General features: G+C 40.4%; 1 long non-coding RNA gene across 1 annotated transcript in view; it reads right to left on the bottom strand.

Annotated features, from left to right (window-relative positions):
• Positions 1-883: 883 nt before the first annotated feature.
• Positions 884-7,215, bottom strand: part of LOC116793482 — a 31,004-nt gene continuing 24,672 nt past the window's right edge. The window contains exons 4-5 of the long non-coding RNA XR_004359501.1: positions 2,290-2,396; positions 884-960 (exon numbers count right to left, since the gene is read on the bottom strand). This is a non-coding gene — a long non-coding RNA (uncharacterized LOC116793482). The remainder of the gene's footprint in view (positions 961-2,289; positions 2,397-7,215) is intronic.

Raw genomic sequence — 7,215 nt, 5'->3', positions numbered from 1 at the left:
TTGAATATTTGTACACTTTTTCTGCTACTAGGTTTTCCCTATACATTTCTTTATTAGTTGAGAAACAATTGTAACACTTGAGCAGTCAGTGAGTTCACTTTATTAACAATTCAAACATAATATGAAGCCAATATATTTAACATTAGTTACTAACCTTCTGCAAATTTAAGCTGTATTTTGCTCACTTAATTAGGTAAACTGCATGGTTTTTCTTTTACTGGTTCCTCTTTTTAATATGAGAGCAATAAAAGCACCATAGGGTGCATTGTATTTTTAAAAATGTATTAGAATTTATATTTTTCTATGAATTGTAAATTGTTTAGAAATTTTTTCACCTTCACTATTCTTATGATTCACAAGAAAATATGTGATCCCTAATGCAACCTTTTTAAAAAATGACTTCACCCAGCCTGTAACTAATTAATTATGAACATAATCTGTTCTAGTGACAGTTATTTTTTAACAAAGCTTTATAATGCAAATCATGGCATTTACATTTCTATTCAAGGGATGTCTCCATTTAAACTCTCACACAGGATATTGCCTAAGAATCAATCCACTATTTTCTCTTTTTTTTTTTTCCCCACCTTCTACTCTTTCCTTTGCAGTTCTCGTTTTCTGTTGAAATGGAACAAAACATCGCTAATTTGGCTCGAGCCTTTCTCCTCTTCTTGGTATTTTCCTCCCTTACTCTCCTTGCAGACTGAGTGGATCAAGCTATTGAATGTAAAGCCAGAGAGCATTTCACTATACATGAAATGAAGGAAGATCATGCTGGGACAGTCACCTTCAACATCGTGCATTCAGTCTGAATTTACAGTAATAGACTCATACTCGGAGGACACTTGCTGTGTTTGTTTGCAAACTAGTATGCAGTACTTACAAGTCTGTGGTTTTATTGACATATTCCTTTCCTTTCCTGTGGTTTTTAATTGAAACCCCCACTGCTCAGCCGAGCTCCTGGAAGTCAGAGAACAGAAGTTTTGCGTTTAGTTTAGCATTTAGACAAGATGAACGCATGCAGCAGAGTTCTGCCGGTCGATTATGAAATGCATGGTTCAGGGCTGGTGGAGTTTTTGTTTTGATTAAGACTCATGGTATGTGTATGGAATTAGCACTGTGAAATCAAATCATAGTATCCCAGAACCAGCTGACTCAGAAGGGACCCACAAGGATTATTGAGTCCAACTCCTGGTCCCGCACAGGAATGTGCTCAAGAGGATCATCCAAACCCTCCTGGAGCTCTGGCAGCCTTGGTGCTGTGCCCACTGCCCTGGGGAGCCTCTTCAGAGCCCAACAACCCTCTGGGGGAAGAACCTCCTTCAAATATCCACCCTAATCCTGCCCTGACACAAATTCAGGCCATTCCTTGGGGTCCTGTCACTGGTCACCACAGAGAAGAGATCAGTGCCTGCCCCTCCTCTTCCTCTCAAATCAGTGTTTAAGGAAATGTCTTAATGTATAGACCAACATTGAAATAAATATCATTTTAATATCACTATTAGATATCAATATTAGAAAAATATTTTCTAGAAGGTGTTTGTTTCCTGATGCCTCATATACACTGCTGACTATGTCCAACGTGAGTGTTCAGTACACAGCTGTGAATTGGCCAGCCAAGGATAATTTTTCATTCTGTTCACTCTCTGGATGAGCTGAGAGTGAGCCAAGAATAGCCCTGTATATCATAAGGAAGGTATCATTTCTTAAAAAATATTACGGTGTTCTTCACCAGCATTGTGGAATAATTCTACTTTAGGTACTAACAGTGTAAAAAAAGCATGTGCTAAACTGATGTGACAAACACTGATGGACAAAAATAATGTAAATCTAAACCCACATTTCTAGGCCCAGGCATATCACTTGAGTTAAAATTCTGTTGGCTTATACTTTTGTCTTATTGTACAGGTTAAAATCCACTAAAAACATTTATGACTCAAGGGAATGGCACGAAGCTTTGTTAGGGAATATTTAAGTTGGATCTCAGGAAAAGATTCTTCCCCCAGAGGCTGGTTGGGCACTGACCAGGCTCCCCAGGGCAGTGGGCACAACACCAAGGTTGCCAGAGCTCCAGGAGGGTTTGGACAACGCTCTCAGGGACAAGGTGGGATTGTTGGGGTGTCTGTGCAGGGCCAGGAGCTGGAATTTCATAATTCTTCCAGCTCAGGATATGATTCTTTGATTATACCTGTACAGTCTTCATCTAACTAGAAGAGCAAGGCAACACAAATAGCACACAACTATGTCCAAAATAGGCAACTCATGTCCATCCATAATGATTTAAACAACCTGTGACTCACGAGGGTTTTCTGAAGGTGTGACTTGTCCTTAAAGCAGCTCCATGGTAAAAGTTGCCTGTGATGAAGCAGATCTGCCAGCTGTGGGTGCAGTTTCCACTGCCAGTGACAAAGTAAGCATGTTTTATTATTGTCATTCTGCAGAAACCATGAACTGTTTCAGCTGCAGTTATACACACAGTTCTATCTTTCTAACAGGGTCAGCCTGAATACCTTTTAACAAATTTCTTACTGCTCTGCACAATTAATTAAACATCTCCCTGTGCCTTATATCCTGACCAAAACCATCTCTTTCCACCTAGACACTAGTCAGCAGACTATATGATCCTGTGCTAAAACACATCTCCTTTCTTCCTATGATGAAATGAATGGATTTTCTTCCTTGTATTCCAATGAGAATTGAACCAACTTGCCTTGGATGCAGATGGGAAATAGACTCTTTCAAGAATTCCTCCTGTTGCATTAGCACCCTTCAACCAAGTAGCCAGCAGAGGCTTTGCAGCACAGAAAAAAAATCCAACTACCACCAGCATTTGTCAAATAAATGTCTGTTAATGAATAACATAAAAGAGCCCATGTTCCTCAGTTGTAAATAAGAGAGAACAGAGAAGTGTGAAAAGAACTCTGCTAGAGAAACAATGAAATATTAATAAACTTGGGCAGGAAGCCTTGCTAGGTGAGGAATTAGACAAATACATCACTTGCTTTCTTTATCTTCCCCCAGGACCATGCCTACAAGAATTGGTATTGACCTATGAGGTAAGAAACACACACAGTAAAAACCCACAACAAACAATCCACAATATTAGAGTCCAGTTCACACCACAGACCACTGCACAATTAAGGAGCTTACAAGGATAGTAATATGCCAGTGAAAAACCTCTTATTTGTCCTGTATTAAGCCTGGGAATCACATATACCCCATCCTGATAAACCTTAATATTCCTTTCTTTCTTTTGCTCTCATACTTTTAATCATATCTGAAGAACTTACATGACCAGATATAAAAGGAAATAGAGGATTATATTAAAATTATCAGAAGATTCTCCAAATATCTGGACTTTTTAACAAGTACATTGGTAAATTGCTGACTTTTTCCATATGAAGCATATTTCCAAATACATATTGTTTTGCATGACTGCTGTGGTGTGCACATGTACTCTGAACCCTTGTGCTGGACCAAGCACTAAAATACCTGAGGAGCAATTATTGATTATTTGGGTGAAAAGGAGAACTAGTCATTGCAGCCTGAAGGATTAGGCTCACTGCTCACTTCTTACTGACAAATACTGAATTTTAAAGAGGATCACAAAGATAACCAGGTTCTTTTAGCTTTCTACATATCAAAGCTGGATGGTATAAAATTACTATTTTGTTTGAAACCGAAACTCTTTTAAACTGAAATGGTAATCCACTGATTTTACCAGTGGAATGCCAGAATATTTAAGAATTTGCAAATATCCCTGTCAATGTTGCTCATTATGCAAGAAATAGACTATAACAAAATGACATTGTAAGACAGTGTGCCGCTCCTTTGAGGGATAAGTGGGAAACTGCTGCCAGGAGTCCATTGAAATTCCAACGTGACAAGAACTGCCAGCTGGCTGTCCACAGCAGAATAAGACAAAAACCCCTCTATTTTCTGCCTATCACTATAAGAGCAGCCATTTGGCTTAAGTCCATTCAAAATCAAGTATCCAGATGGGAGACAGGTCCCATTTGTCCCTTTAAGGGTTAAGGAAGGTAAAGCAAAAGGTAAAACAACTATTAGGTTATTATTGCATGATTAGGTTATTATTCTTTGGCTGAGGATTAGCAGGGAGAAAAATCTCTTACTGCACTACTGTAAATAAGTAGCAGGCAGGTTTGTGCTGGCCAATAGGATCTGAAAGACAGTAAATTAAATAAAATCTATTTTTCACATTCCAGTAATGATGTTCTGGTGTATTTGCTGCATTGTTGCTTTTTCATACAGAAAAAAACTTATTGTTATCTAGACACTGTCCCAATTAACCTACATCTGTTTTAAAGGCATAATTTTTTCCAGTGTGTTTTTCATATAGTTTCCACAGTCAGATTGTAAAGGGGAATTTAGATTGTCCTCCTTCAAATGAGCTTTTAGTGGAGGAGACTGAGGGTTGACCCCATAACCAAATACAGCTTCTTCAGGAGGGGTAGGAACTGATCTCTGCTCTGTGTGACAGTGACAGGACCCAAAGGAACAGCTGGGGCTGGGTCAGGGCAGGCTCAGGTTGGATCTCAGGAAAAGGTTCTTCCCCCAGAGGGTGGCTGGGCACTGCCCAGGCTCCCCAGGGCAGTGGGCACAGCCCCAAGGCTGCCAGAGCTCCAGGAGGGTTTGGATGATCCTCTGGGGCACAGGGTGTGACTCCTGGGGTGGTCCTTTGCATGGTTAAGTGTTGGACAATATCCAGGGAAATATGCTTGTTTGGCAACGTCATGGCTTCTCCTTCCTACTGGCTGGGAAGGGTTTTCCATTTCCTTTCTCCTTTGTCTCTTACCATATTTAATTTTCCCCCAAAGAACCTTTCACATTTGGAGCCAATGTCTGTCACCAGCTACAGCTCACACCAATAAATCTTTGTGCTTCCCACCCTATCTCAACATCCTTTCTGCAGCAAGACTTGGAGGTCATACCACTGGCTCACACTGGGATGAGAGAGCCTTGGATTGAAGACTCTGTAGAGAAAAGGTGGGCAAGGGCAAGGCAGGGAAAAGGAAGAGTCCTCTGTGTCCTTCTACACTGCTTTTGTACAGAAGGCAGCAACTTTTACTTACATATTTCAAAATATTTCACTGTCAGAGAAAGCCACCACCTTGGCTTTGAGCTTCACTGGAGATGAGGAACCTGAGCCACAGCTGTGGGTTCCTAATCCTGGGAAAATCTCATCTGTAAATGCTTTCAGCTCAAATTATGCTATGGATACAGCACTTGAGGATGGTACCTCACTGAGGGGAAGGACACAGAGCAAACTCACCTCTGGTCATATCCAGAATGAAGAACTTGCTGCCTTCACAGCTGGCAGAAAACTACAGTGGGAAAGAATTCCATAAACACAGGAAGATAGCTGCCTTCTGGGAAAAATGTGCAGGAAAAGGTAGAAAATATAGCCCCAGATTAGGATGGTTTCCATCTTTTCAACAAAGTTTGAGCAAAGAAATTTAACCCCTTATGCCACTGCATTCATGACTCTTATAGTTGGGCATTAGCTCCAGTCAATTCTTTGAAAATAAATGACAGCTGAATAAATGACTGATGATAAACTGTAAGTTTGCTCTCATTTTTTCTGTAATGATGGTTTTATCCTATCCATTTATTTATGATAATTTAAATGCTCTATCTACCTGCTCTATAATGCAGACTTATTATGTTGTCTCATTATTGTGGAAAAGATACACACACACACACAAAACCCCAATATTTAAATTAAAATACAAACCAGGATAAAAATATCTATGCTGATGACCTATATTGCAGAGTATATTATTTTTCTTTCTCATGTATGGTAAAAGGATTGGAATATCTGATTTATTCTGTATTTAGAATTCAAAAGGAGGCTTATTTGCAAAGTAACAGACAAAACTTTCTTAGCTGAATCCTGAAAGATTTTTCACAATGCAACATGTGATGGTAAAGGAGGCCTTATTTCTCTCTGACCTGCAGTAGCCATCCTTCATAGAGGCAAAGATCCTCCCTTCAATCATATAGATCAATCTGAAGGTAGAATACAGTCACCCAGTAAAAATAAACTCCACAGTGCTCTAATACATCACATTTCATGGCTGACAAGGAACAAGTATTCTTAAGAAATTTGCATTTAAATCATCTGCCCGTGATAAATGCTGTGTTTTTCATTTATCTTGAAAGGGACACATAGTTGCCATGGTTTAAACTCCAAAATTTGAATCAAGGATCGAGTCATAAAACTGCAACAGAGGATGGATAGAGAAGTCCCTGGCTCTACTCAAATATCTCAGCTTCCATGGATTGCAGGGAACTTTATACTGAGCCACACTCCTAGATCATTTCAACCTACGAGGCTTACAAATATCCATACAAATTGAAAAGGCAATCAGAAAGAACTCTAGTTCTTTACACCTCCCTCTTCAAATCAATCACACCCTTTAAGGATGTTTGCAGGGCTGGACCTCTGTATAGTCTCATAAAAGAAGTTGAAATTTTACACTTTGGTTACCTACACGTCTCCTCAAGACTCGTTTTGCTGCACACCTCAGAACTGGTGCTGCAGTCCCAGTGCACTCTCAGATCCACTCTGGGTGTGTATCTCTGTGCTGTATTCCATGCTTACATGGAACGCTTCGTGTCCTGTACTGTCTGGAGCCAGTGAGGTTGGCATAAAGCTGGATAAACCCAGCCTGTTTCATGAAAAGTTACCAATATTTTCCTTCCCGGGCAGGAGGTCACTTCAGGCCAGGGAGGCTGGGCAGAAAGTTCTGTCCACCCGTGCTCTGTGTCTCCTCAGGGTTAGAGTTGTCTCAGGTGTTAAGGCCAAGCTCCCTGGCCACTCCCTGGCATTTCTCTCCCTACCCATTCCTGATCTCCAGGATCCTTGAACTTTTTTCCAAGGCCACTTTTCCTCTTCGCAAATCCTCCTTTCTGCATCAACTCTGCTTTCCAGAACCCGATCTTCCCAATTCCATAGTTCCTGTGTAGAAGTACAGTGGTGCTCAGCCTCCTGCTTGACAGTTCTGTGTCATGTCTCTATGTTAATAAACTGCAAGATTTGGGGCATGCCACTTTTCCTTAGTCCAATTGTCATTAAAATTTACAGGCAGTCCATACAGCAAGGAGCCAGCAAGAAGCAAACTCGTGTTTGAAAGTTCCAAAGTTTAATTCAGAATATCTGTCCACAGGTGCACATACTCCCAATTATCTACC

Source organism: Chiroxiphia lanceolata, chromosome 13, assembly GCF_009829145.1.
Source record: "Chiroxiphia lanceolata isolate bChiLan1 chromosome 13, bChiLan1.pri, whole genome shotgun sequence".
Lineage (NCBI taxonomy): Eukaryota > Metazoa > Chordata > Aves > Passeriformes > Pipridae > Chiroxiphia > Chiroxiphia lanceolata.
This window is presented reverse-complemented; position numbering and strand designations above follow the sequence as displayed.